Below are 14,241 nucleotides of genomic sequence, written 5' to 3'. Positions count from 1 at the left end.
TCCTGTGTGGCAGCCCACTGAACACTATTCCACAACACATGTTTTGAGAAACACTCTCATATATTGTTCTAGAACGAGATACAATAACTGTTAATAAACTTCCTGACCCGCCCATTATTGTCTTACTTCCTTCCGCCCTTTCCCCGTGCTTCTCTTCCCCCACCCCACTCTTGCATATCTCCTCCCCTATCTTTCCTCACTTACCTTCCACACACACTGACACATTACTAAGAAATTTGACTGTCACCAAAAACATTTCAAGGATCCCTTTTGTATCAGGCACAATGCCGAGGGCTGTCAGAAGGTGAAAAAAAAATATTCCCTGCCCCTCAAGAGCTGTTAGTACCTCCTATATCTGGACTGGGTGGATATCTTGGGTGGATATGCAGATTCGTCATAACATAAATAATCTATATGCAAGCAAATGGCTGAACACATGGCATGTTCATGGAAGGGATGAGGAGTAGTCATAGTGAATTACAGCTACACCTTTTTCAGTACCAACAACTTGCCAAATACAGCTCAGTAGGGAGAGAAGAAACACAATTGTTATTCCCTGTATAATATATGCCATTGTACAGCCAGTGCTGTACTCTCAGAGGGACATCGTGCAATTTTCAGATTTTGTCACGTGCTGCCTCCTTTGGAAAGCTGCACAAGAATGAGGGAGTTTGGTTTCCACTGCCAGCTCAGCCATGAATTTGCTGTGGGAACTTGAGCAAGCCACTTGGCCTCTCTGGGCCTCAGAGAAGATTCCATTCAATGACTTGGAATGGCCTTTCCCTTCCTGGTCTGAAATTCTGTGATTGGTCTGACGAGACTGTTTCCCCCTTGGTGGTGGCTTTGGGTGAGGAGAGGTAGGGGATGCAGAGGAGATAGTTCCCTTCAAAACCTGTTGCTGGTTCTCAAAAGCCCCCTTGGCCAAATGTCTTTGGGAAGGAAGAGAATGATAGATTTTTAAGTGAGAGCTGATTGTGGGTGGGTGTTTGTGTGTCCATCTTGATACCTTTTCCCCTCCCCCAAACTGCAGCATTGCTCTACTCAATGAATATTTGAATTTGAAGCACATTTGTTCAGATCTCATTTACATTCTGGGAGTGAGCTATGGTGTGCTAGTCAAGAGAACAATGTGTGACAATTGAATAACCATAGCAATCAATTACCTAGAACGTAGACATAGGCAGGACTCCAGGAGAAGAACCTAACGTATTATCTCACTCAACCCTCACAACAATCCTGTAAGGAAAGTCAATTCTAATTATTCTTATCTTACACGTAAGAAAACTAAGCTTTGGAGAGATTCCATGACTTGTCCAAGGTCACACAAGTTATTGGAGGAGCAGCTTTCAAACATAACCAGACCGACCCCAGAGCTGCTCTTAACTAGCATATTTTTCTTTTAACTGGATAGAACAGGTGTCCTGGAAAGGAATCAGTTATGAAGAAGGGAGGGGTGGAAGGAGGGAAGCAGAACTACTTGCCCAGGCTGGGTGAGCCCTGGGTTTGGCAAACATTTTCTGTCTTATGGCTTTGTGTAGAGGCATTGGATGCAGTGAAGACCAGTCTCCCTACAACATTTAGCACTCCCTGCCACCTCTGTTGGAAACTGTACTCCCTGGGAGGCTGGTGGGAGCAAAGTGGAAGAGCTTCTGCAGTGGCCACAACAGGAAGCTAGTCCCAGTGCTATCTGTAAATATGACTGACCAAGAGGAAGTCCTGAAAGATAAGAAACTTGTCCTTGGCACTTTTCTGTGCTCTTTCAGGGTCCCTGTCCCTCTGCTCAGCATCTATTAGAAACCTTGTGTGCATATGCCACCTCTGGGATTCCAGGTCCCTTCATGCTGGCACTACCATCCTCAAAATGCGATATTCAACAGTTCCCAGTGCTCTTGGATCTATTCATCCTCATCCTCCAGTTAAAATCTGATCCTGTTCCCATCACTGACTAACGTTATAATGGCAAAAAATGATAATAGCCAACATTTATTAATTATTTTCTATGTGTGGGGCTCTGTTCCAAGCATTTACATGCAGTATCTCATTTAATTCGTACAAGCCTGTTGGCAGGCACTTATATTGTGTCCACTTGACAGTGGAGGATACTGAAGTTCAGAGTTTAACTTGTCCAAGGTCAGTCAGCCAACTGCTAAATCGCTGAGAAAAACTCACACCCAGGTTTTTCTAACACGAAAACCCATGCTCATGGATGTCCACTAGTCCATATTACCTCAGAAATAGCATGTCAATACCCTGGATCCTCAGTCTGCCTGGATGGATGTTGCTTTCCCATCTGAGGAAGTAACTTCATGGCACATTTTTGTCTTTACGGGGCCATCCCACTGCAAACAATCTCTTTTCAAGGTATTTGGGCTATTGTACAGGCCCTACAGGATACACATGATTTAAGATTCCTCAGGATTTTTTTTTAAAGTATCTCTCATTTTCCCTCCGTTTCTCCCTTCAATTCACATCACCCAAATTCAGCACATTTTTCTAGTTGCCTCCTGAGTTTACATTCATACGTGATCCTCACTGTGCCCTAGCTTGGTTAATCGGAACTTTGAGGAATGTTAAAAATCTCTTAATCTTGCCCTGATATTCTTTTTGTTGTTCTCTCTATTCTTCCTGTTGCTCTTTCATCTTTGTTCTCTCAACAAGAACTGGCGGCTATCTCCCCTCACAATTCTCTTACTGGCTTCTCCTTTTCTTCATTGCCACACACAGATGGACTCATTTGTTGCATATTTTCCTTGTGATCACAGTCTCTGCTCCCATTGGAAGGTCTTCCCAGTACTATTAGTTGCAAGCAAAAGTAGGTTTGGGGAGTGCCTGAGATCTGTGGGGGTTTCTAAAATACAATTTTGACTTAAAAATCACACCATTTTTTGCTAAAGCACCAGGATTTGATTGGAGTAAGCTGGTTTAGAGGCCTCTAAGAGGTCTCAAATCTGCTATTCAACTGGGAGAAGATAAATTTGATACTTGAACATTATTCAGACATAGCAAAGTAAATCACCTGCTACTCTGAGACAAAACTAGGATAAGCCTTGGTAGCTTTTTTTAAATGATTTTTTTATTCCTGGGTTGGATCTTCCTGATACCATAACGAATGCAAATATTGAAGGCAAACACATAGCTAAACAGTATATACAAATTGGTGCTGTGAAAAATGAGCATTGTGGGCAAGTCCCCTCTTTTTCTCAGTACTTAGCTTCACCATATTTTATAAGTAGCAATTCTAGTTCTCTGGATAAAGGGCTAGTAAGTAGGAAATTTGAGGACAGGTTGAGCATAGGGGAAAAAGAGCATCTTTCCTTTTCTCCTGGATACCAGTCTCTTCTTCCTGGTCTGATTTCCCCATATCAGATTGTGTTTAAATTATCTCTGTATGTTCGATATCTGTGCAACGTGCCTATTGCTTGGCACATAGTAGAGGTTTGGTAAACAGTGGTTGTTTAGGTGAATGAGTGGATTTGGGCAGCAGTTGTGTGTTGATTGCTTGTTCTGGATTAATCATTCAATGTGTTAGCCTATGCTATTCTTATCAGGCACTCATTGGGGCCAGTATACCCAAACCCTGGGTGGAGTAAATCACTTCACGTGGTATGGAAATGCAAGAGGTTTAGGATGATTCTAATAAACCCAAACCAAAACTTCCTCCTGCCTTCAGTACCCTTCAAACCCATCTCCAAATGCCACCACATTGGGGGTTAGGGCTTCAACATATGAATTGTGTGAGTTGGGGGGTGCAATTCAGTCTATAGCAATATCTAGTAGAATAGACTGAAATTCATATAACTTTCTTTTGTTTTACAATAAAATCAGAGATAACAAAATAATTCCAGTCTTGCAACAATCCCTTTGGGCTATACCTCTGACATTACCCTGGGGGATATTTTTTCTTTCTCTTCTGCCCAGGGGTCCTCGAAGTGAGGTTTAGGAAGCACTGCCAAGGCTGCATAAGCTATTCCAGTATGAATGGTGCCACCCGAAGTTGTGCCCTGAAGGCTTAAGGTCTGTGAAGCTGTTAGGAGTAGCTTATATGTGCATGTGAATTAAAGAAATGGAAATGGGTGCGATAAGGCTGAGGACACGAGAGCACTGAAGGAGAAAAAGGGGAAGAACTGAGAATTGAGAAGCTGGGGCCCTTGATGATTCTCTTCTTCAGTTTCAGTTTGTTGAGGGGAGGGCTGGCCTTCCTGTGACCTCTTTCCCATCTGACTTCCTGATGGAAACATGGACTGTTAGCTGTACTTCTAAGATGGTCCTCGGATGAGTTCTAGGGGAATAGGTTAATCACTGAGTCCCAACAGATTTCATTTCTGACGGCAGGAATGGGGAGCACTGGACAAGAATTCTGATTCAATAACCTTGTTTAAACTTTCTACAAGGCACATGTGGTCAATGTCACTGAGACTTTTTCTTCCTCCCCTCCATATTTAGAAAGCAATATGTAATGAGTTCACATTCCTTCCTTTACACTGTGTAAGCCACAATTAAGTACAACTTAAAAGGTATTCTCCAGTGTATAGGATTTCCTGAGTTTTGCTTTAAAATCTTCCTTGTAGGTGCTCTAGCCTGTCTCCTAACTCACCTTACTTTCTTGATTTGCCCAGTTTTCACATTCACTTCTTTTCTGTCCTTTACTTCCTCTCTGTACTTTCATAGACACCTTCCCCTTTAGTACCCCTGTACATTTAAGAAGACTTATTGCTTACCTCAGAGTGTTTGCTCTGACCTTCCCAACCCAAACCAGTTTCTTGTAAATTTCATTCACTAAAAATAATTAATATAGACATATGGTACCTTGTCCACAACCAATATTACCTTGGTTGACTTGAACAGACTGCTTCCTTCATAAAAATCCATTAAAAAATAAAATAAAATAAATGAAAATCCATTCATTCTCTTGGCAATAATATTAACAATAGCAATCACAGCCACCATTCATTGAGTACCTATGGTATTACATTTCTTTTCACATTCAATCATGCGAACAACTTTGTGTGTCAGGTATTGGTATTCTCATTTTAGAGGTGAAGAAATCAAATATTGATTTGATTGATTGATCTCTCAAGGAGAAGAGATTTGCTCATGGTTTCTGCTAGAAATAGTCCCCTACTCAAAAACATCTCTGTTGCTAACTTGGTACAGAGTCATTCCTTGGGTATATAAGTAAAATGTTTATATTCTTGAGATAAGTAACCCATTAGTCTCTTTCCAGGCAGCAAAGTGTAGTAATTGAAAGCACAAGTCTTGGCACTGGATAAATCTGGGTTTGAATTATGGCTGTGTTGGGTGACCTTGGAAGTCACTTCAACTCTTGATCTGTTTCTTTATCTGTAAAATAGGGACAATAATTCCCTTGTAATAGTGTTATTATAAGAACTAAATAAGATGGTATCTGTAAAGTGCTAACAGAGTAAGTGTTCAATAAATGACAGCTTGTCATTAAAAATCCTTAGATTTGGGTTGTAAATGATACAGATCCTGACAAATAGAGAGTAGAGCTTGACTTCCAGCTATAGAAGAAGTTAATGCATTTTGGAGAAAATACCCCAGGACTCCTGGGAGAACTTTGGAAAGATTTCACAGTTAAAGATTGTGTTCTTTTCCTTATGGAATGAGGCAATATGTTTAGAAAACAATTTGACTTGGTTTAAGAGATCTTGCTGCATAATTTGAATAAAGCCCAGTTGCATCATGACTCTCTCTCTCACAGTGGTATAATCAAAGGAAAACAAGTCCCACATCAAACTAATCAAAGAGCAGTTGATATCTTCACAGCAAGCTCTTTCTAAAGTTAAAGTGCCCCCAAACAGAGTACATTCATAAGGAACAGAGAGAGTTCTTCAAAATCCCCTTGGCCATTTCCTGCTGTCAGTATTTTCCACATACCACAGCTGCTCCCAGGTCCCATTTCTCCCCAGCTCTGTCTCCCTAAATCTTTCTCCCAAATAAAGCCCATGGAGACTCTTGTCTTTCTGTTCTCTTCCACCCCTCTTCCCTAGATCAGTTCTCTATTGTGTATTTTCTTTTACCTAGATTGCTGCATCAAAAAGAAGAGGTGAGAACATGCTCTTGATGGCTTAACCATAGTTAGGGAGTGTGAGCGTTTATGTGGGGGAGTGCAGAGGGAAGCATAGTTTGGGAGGTAGATTGTGAACACTTATCATTTAATGGCTTCTAGATTTGGAGCAATTTTAGTCAATTGAAATTTAACACTTATTCAAGATATGGCTCCTTAGACAAAAAAGTACTCTTTTTTCTCTTTTGGAGAGGAATTTAGCAATTCACAGATGTAATACTGACCTTTGGAACTGTTCTGATTGGTAACTATTTATGTTTTTTAGAAAAGCATAGTTACCTTATATATTTCAGTACAAAAAAAAAATCTCAAAACCCAGGTTCCAGAGTTGTGGTGGTTGGGGAAGATACTAAGATGGGCTTTATAATCAGAAGATAATAAGATTTGGCTTCATAAGAAGATAATAAGATGGTAAAAAGTTTGGAAATCCCTGTTGTGCTTCCCACCATACATATGATCTCATTCAGTCCTCATGATGCCCTGTAAGGTGGGTATAATTCTGCAAGTGAGGAAACTGAGACTTATGGAAATGAAGTCTGTTGCCTAATGTCACTCAGCTTAGAAGGGATGAAGTTGGGGCTTGGTCCCAGAGCTGTATGATTCCAGAGTAACAAGAGGAATAAAGCAAAGTTGCCCATATAGTTTTTCTTCCTCTCTCTCTCCAATCCTCTTCCCCCTTTCCCTCCCCCATTTCCTACTCCTTTCCCTTCTCCTCCTCCCCCTTTCCCCTTCTTCTTCTCCCCCACCCCCTTTAGAAAATACATGTCCAATCTGAGAGAAGTAGACTGAAAATTGGTATGGTCATAAGATGGCCAAACAGTTATAGAGCTTGCAGATAACATTGCTCTGGAAAGAATGGAGGAAAAGGAGAATGATTAAGGTACATAGGAACCAGCAAAATTTGTCCAAATGACAAACTCATAAAGATGGATGCTACTATACAACCATTTATGTACTTGCTACCTAGTGTAAGAAATAAAACATTAACAATATATTTGAAGCTCCTGTGTGACCCTGCTGCCATCTCAGGAATAAACACTATACTAAATTTGTCTTTTTCATCACTCCTCCTTGCAAAAAAAAAAAAAAAATGGAATGCCTCCATACACCAAACACTATAATATATACAAATAAAGCTTAGACTATACTAATAGCTTATCCACATATTGCTTATCTCACAGTCCTATAAACAAAAGCTTTGTTCATTATTATTTTATAGATTTGCATTCAATTCTTCAGACATACAAATGCCAGTTACATGCCAAGTACTTGCTAGTATCCAGAAACTGAGATTCAGAGAGATTAGATTACTTGCTACTGTATGGCAGAGCCAAGCCTTGAACCCGTCTAACTGGATTTAGAACCCACTTTCAACACCTACTGAAATTTTAAAAGTTGAGAAAATAGGATCCAAGCAATTCCTGATGCTAGTTTTCCTGGAGTCACATACAACTCCCTAATACCATGTGTAATCTTAGTGATGGGAATTTTTTGGCCCTGGTTGACAGGAACTCATCTCCCTTTCCCATTTTGTTGGAGGTTAAGATAAATATGGAATGACAGAGACGTGGATACCTATAAAATGAACAAAAGGGCTGAGAAAGTAGATGATTCATTAGTGATGAGGAAGATGATCCAGATGAAGGGTAGGCAATGTCTGTTGGAAATTTTGTGAGCTTTGGCAACTAGATCGTAAATATGAAAATACTTAAGTGATACAGTTAGCTTGGAACTTTACACTACTCCCACATCTGCTCTTTCATTAGAGGCTCACAAATTGTTCTATTGATTTCCTCATCAATGTGCTCTTTATAAATATAGGACATTATTACTAAAGAAACTGTCTCACTGGCCCAGCTCTTCTACAGAATTGTAGGCCTTCCCAAGTTCTCCCTTTCCATGCATGCTCCGTGTCTGACCAAGCTCCTTTGGACAATCTTGAAGGAGAGAAGTCCCTATTTCTTCTGTCTTCTTTGTGCAACTTCAGACTCTTAATTCCATGACCCCAAATTCTGGGCGTGGCGGCTTTAACAACCTTCCTTTTTATTGTAAAAGTGGGAAGTTGTAAAATAATTGTGGACCATCACTAGCTGTAATTAATATTATCCTGTTGCCTGGGAAGTGAATACAGAGTGGCAGCCCTTACAGCAAACCGTCCTGGGAGAAACCAATAGGAAGCAGAAGAAGCCTTCATTCTGCTGAGGAGAGCAAGTTCCAGAAGTTGGAACAAGGGTGGGGACAGAGGTGATCAGGGCAGAAAGCTCTTTCTTCAGGAACCAAATGATAAGAGTTGAAAGTGGGAATGAGAGAAAGTAGGTCCAGTAGGCTCCTTTGGCCTAGACATCTCCTCAGGGAGTGCTGAATGGAAGGTTGTTAGTCAAGGGGCCAAAGTGGAAGAGTTTGATCCATAAGTGAAGCCCATGGTTACTGTGAGTGGTTCAGGGCCTCTCAAATTCTTCCACCAAAGGAGCCCTAAGGGCAGAACCAATAACTTCCCCCATGCCACCCCCACCATTATGCTCCACAAGATTGGAGACAAAGTCCAAAGTGAATCTCAAATGGAACATGTATTTGAAATCTACTGTTTTCTTTTAAAATTTATGTGAATCTGGTATTCTAGCTCTTGTTTATTTCATTTTAATTTTATTCCCCTTTAGCCTCCTACCCCCCTTCCCATTTTCTTTCCCCAACATATGTAACCATGCTCATGTTTTTGGGTATCTCTTTATTTGAATGTACTATTCCAAATGTATTGTTTTACATGCATGCATTTTAATTTATGTAAATGATATTTATTATGTATCTTCTTTTGGTTATTATACTTTTTCTTCTCTCAACATTTTGTATGTAAGAGCCATCCATGCTCTTTGTATGCCTCTAACCTGATGCTACGCACTGGGACATTACACTCCAGAATGTACATCCATCACATTTTACCTCTCCACTTTCCCAGGAATGAACACTCAAATAGCTGCCAATTCCCTGCCTCCCTGGGCATAGATGCAGGGAACATCTTTGTACATGTCCCCATATGGACCCATGTGAAAATTCATGTGGAGTATATACCAGGAAGAGAATTGCTGGGCTATAAAATATGTGTTTTTATCATTAGATTAAGTTGTGCCAGATTGCTCTCCAGAATGACTGCACCAGCTTTGCCTCCCACCAGCAGTGAAGGAGAGTTCGTTCCTTTTTACCCTCATCCCTTCCAATCCTTAGCAATATCCAAATCTCTGTTTTCTGTCAGCCTGAGAAGTGTGAAGTGATAGTCCAGTGAATATTTTAATTTGCATATCTCCAATTATGAATGATTCATGTTTATATTAGATGACCAATCCATGGGAAAGCTGATGCACCAAGAATCAAGAAAGGTCAAGTTAATCTTGTTGTTTCTGGTTCCCCTCACACACCTGTACCTGCTCCCTGGGTTAGGAACATATGATTTGGGGGAGTACAGTTACTAGCTCTATGATCTTGGGAAAGTTACCTCCTTCACTTGGTCTCCATTTCCTCCTCTATAATGGAAAATTAGACTAGATAATCCCACAGAGCTCTTCAAGGTCTAACATTTTGTGATTCAATGATGTCATCCTGCACCATCAAACACTGTGCTAACTAACCCCTTCCGTGTGAAACGCTCCCTCAACCAAAAAAATCCATTCAGTTCATTTTTCTATGTAGTAGCAATTTACTCTCCGCTAACAGTCCATATCTTTCCCTCCCACTTCTCCCAACCAGGGACGTAAAGTGCCTCTTTACACTCTCTCTCTAGCATGTGAACAGAATGGCACCAATTTGTTCCTGCTGTTCTTTAGTCTCCCTCACAGCATTTGCTCAAATTACAGACCTATCAGACTTGGCTGCCCCCAGTCAGAACAAGAGGAAGATAAAAGACAAGCTTGAGTTCAGCCACATGCTGCTGTAAATATGAAATGCACAAAGGGCTAATAATATGACATTATCATCTGACAGTCACATGGTACTCATCATTCTTGGCACCAAATAAACATTATTTATGCCCTTATTTTGCAGGGGAACAGGGAAGAACAAGTAATTTCTAAGCTTCCCCTCATTCAGGCCTTAAGAAAATAAACAAGCAAAAAAACTTCTTAAAGTCCCTTAAAATCAGTCATGATGTATTAGGTTGAACGATGTGAAATTGCAGTTTTTGTAGGCAAAAACCAGTCAAAGATCAGAAAGTTCATATGGTTCAACCTAGTAGATGTGGCATAATTAAAAACTCTCTTAAAAATCCCCAAGGAGTCATTATCAGTGATTTCAGGAATACTACCCTTAACCCTTTCCAAATAGGACTGATGTATACTCTTTGCCCACTAAACAGGACTTAAACAGAGCAAGCCCTCCTTCCCCCGGCTCACTTGACCATGGGCTGTCCCTTTCCTTGAATATTTTTGAGTGTTTGCAGTTCATGTTGCTCACTGTGGCACTGCCTGCCTACCTCCCCCCCAGCTGTTGTGTAAATCAAATGAAATGATGCCAGGTAAATTTGTTTATTTAGTTTTAAAGCACCAGGCATGTGCAAGGAATGGGGAGGAGCTACTATTTAAGTATGTGTCAGACGTGGTGCTTGGCATTTCACATGCCCCATCCATTATAATCTTTGCAAATGCATGAGAAAGTCACTTTTATGTTCATGTTATAAATGAGGAGGTTGGGGCAGATGTTAAATAACTTGTTAACAGTTGCACAGCTAGGAAGTACGTGGTAGAGATGGGACTGAAACTCAGATTTTTCTGACTCTAAAGTTTATGCTCTTTCCAATGCTGTGTTCTGCCTCTGATCACAGTCTTGAATAATTTCTAACAACTTTATTTGTGGATATTTCTTCAACAATAACATAGGAAGTTGCTAAAGAGAGCTCTTGTACCTGAAATTGGTGCCTATTGTAATTACACACAGCACTTATTTTACAAATATTTCTTAAGCACCTATGTATGTCAAGCAAAACACCACGAACAAAACTTGTACAGCAACCTTAACTTACAAATACCTTTCTGACTTGGCTTTCACTTTGCCCCTGTCCCCCAGGTGGTTTTCTGTCATGTATACCAGAACCTGTCGCAATCTTCCTCAATTCTTGGAACTTTCTCTTCCAGCTTCTGAAACATTCTACCCTTCAGGCCAAATGCTACCTCATCAGAGAGGCCTTCCTTAGCTACCCAATCCAGTAGAGAAGTCTCTGTCACCCCCTATCTTCTACCGTTCTTTATTTTTCTCCATTGCACTTGTCACCATCAGATTTGTACAATATCTATTTTGTTCAACATGTATTCCCAGGGACGCCTGGGTGGCTCTGTCGGTTAAGCGGCTGCCTTCGGCTCAGGTCATGATCCCAGGGTCCTGGGATCAAGTCCCACATCGGGCTCCTTGCTCAGCGGTGGGCCTGCTTCTCCCTCTGCCTGCCGCTCCCCCTGCTTGTGCTCTGTCTCTCTCTCTCTCTGACAAATAAATAAATAAAATCTTTAAAAAAAAAAAAACATGTATTCCCAGCTATCTAGAACAATCCCTGGCACATAACAGGTGTTCAATGTTTGTTGAATGAATGAGCAAATAATTTTCCTAGTCGATGGAGATTACATGAGCCATCATTATTCTGATGAGTGAAACAAAGTATGTGTGATTGGGTTATTATATCATATCAGTAATACTGTCAGATAGCTTTTGTTAAGAGCTATTTTTTCCTTACTGAAATACCTACACTCCAGCTTCTTCTTGCTCTTTATATGGCTTCTCTTTTACCAGCTTCTCTAAGACACTTGAATTACATGGTGTACTCATTATAGATGATGTGATCTCATCATCACCCCCCCCCTGATTCAGACACTGCGCCTTAATTAGTCTTTATAAAAAGCACACCTTTTAATATCTACAAAAGATACTTTTCTTTCAGAAAGTTTCAAGCCCTGGGTTATTGATTACTGACAGCCAGATTTCATAACAATCTATAAATAGGGAACTGAATGAACTCAATATGCCTATAATCATCCCAAGAGCAAAAAGTAAGAGGAAAGAGAGAGGGAAAGAATATTCTAAAGTCTTCTTCGTTCTTCCAAAGGTCAGGACTATAGACCAACACTGAGATCCTCTACATGGGAGCTTAGTACAGAGTTACTGTGGGCTTGAATGAAGCTAGGCATGCACGGAAATTATGTGTGGGGCTTTTCTGTGAAGGGGAGGATCCAAAAATCAACTTTTGCAGCCAGATCCAATCTTTGCAGACTAACGGTTTATTATAAAGATACTTAATCTTTGTATGTCTCTTCTGGCCCCATGAAGATTGAGAAATAGTGAAAGTCTTAGAATTTGTAAAGTCTAGTTCTCTCTTCATACATAACGCAGGTACCTGCTATTTAGTCAGATAATAGATTCCTTTCTTCCCTACCTTTCTTCCTTTTCCTTTACTTATCTTCTTCAATTGAAAGACCATTCAAACTTTCTTTTTTTTTAAGATTTTGTTTATTTATTTGAGAGTGAGCAAGAGAGCAGGAGCAGGGACAGAGGCAGAGGGAGAGGGAGAAGCAGATTCCCTTGCCAAACAGGGAGCCTGATGTGGGGCCCAATCCCAGGACCCTAGGGATCATGACCCTGAGCCGAAAGCAGACGCTTAACTGCCTGAGCCACCCAGGCACTCCCCATTCAAACTTTCAACAGCATAGACATACTGACGACATAGACAAGGTTGATGGACATAGTGAAGTAGCTGTTCATTATGCCCTATACTCTAGGTATAGAACATTCTCCATGGTGATAAAGGTCAGGCAACAAAACCTTAGGGAAACCATTAAGTAATTTGCTTTGTGAGTAACAAATCTTAGACAAAGCATGTGTGATTAACGGTGGAGGTTGAGAAAAAGAAAGAGTGAGGTGATTAGAGGGGTAGAAGCTACCCAAAGCTGTTAGTTGGAATGTATATGGAGTTCAAAGTAATATTTCTTGACTTTACCTGTAGCTAATAAACTTATTAACTATAAGCTTCAGTTTATGGCATCAAATTCACATTTACACAATTGTCTTAAATTCCGGTTACCTGCCTCTTAACAGCATCAACGAAAAGTCAAATCTTCTCACATGTAGTGGTTTAACTTGTCTTTAAACATCTCCAAGTATTTAACTGTGTAGAAAAGGGTTTAGCTTTGTTTTAAAAAGAGGGTGGGAAGTAAGTGGCATGGTTATTACAGAGTCATTAAATAATAGAGGAAGACTGAGGTTGCTATCAAAACAACATCCACCTCATTGTCCAAGTCCAATGTCTTGGGTTTGTAAGACAGACTCTCAAGGAGTTACTTGCTTTGCTTCCCTCTGTGTCCCATGGTGACCATTTGCTGGATAGTATTTTCTGGGGATATGGACTCACAAATTGAATAGGGAAGCTTCCCTATGTATATTGAAAAAAATGATTAGTATGCTTTGCCACTCATCTGACTCCTCTGAACCTCCTGCCTCCATTATAACATTTTTATTAAAATACCAAAGGAAAGTAACACTTAATTGAATGCCTACAAAGACAAAGGTATTGGGCTAACTGCTTGAAATATGTCATCTCATTTAATTCTCCAATAACCCTAGGAGATACTATTAAACTCATTTTTGGAAGAGGAAACTCATGGACAGAGGGATTAGTAACTTGCTTAAAGTCAAACATCTGAGTAATATCAGAATTGGGAGTGAACCCAGGCATTTTGAGTCTAAATCCCATACATTGTCTTTCCTGTACACTCTCTTGTTAAACAATTTGTCTCAATAGATTGAACATTTAAAACATTATTTAAATGAATAAAAACTCCCAGCCACAATCAGAAAATGCATCATTACATTATCAATGACTATTTAATTCAACCATGGTTTGTCTTCCAGGCTCTAAACTATAATACTTCTTCCAACCCTTAATTTTATAGATATATGTAGAATTCTGAGGGACTGCGCCGAGTACCTTGAAATCAAAATCTTGAAAGTTGTAACTTTTCCCACCTAATAGCTTTGGGGAATTTGCAGTGACTTAAATAAGTATAAATTTGCTAGGTAAGTTCTATATGAAGCTTCTTATTGTATCTATAATCCCACCTAATCAAAACCATTCCTTCCCAACCAATTCTAATATCATATAACATCAAAGTAAAATAAGGACATAACAT

This window comes from Eumetopias jubatus, unplaced genomic scaffold (assembly GCF_037043125.1).
Source record: "Eumetopias jubatus isolate StellerSeaLion01/CBP00866 unplaced genomic scaffold, mEumJub1_p1.0 scaffold_11, whole genome shotgun sequence".
NCBI classification, from domain to species: Eukaryota; Metazoa; Chordata; class Mammalia; order Carnivora; family Otariidae; genus Eumetopias; species Eumetopias jubatus.
The sequence above is the reverse complement of the archived record's forward strand: the minus strand, read 5'-3'. Positions refer to the sequence as shown.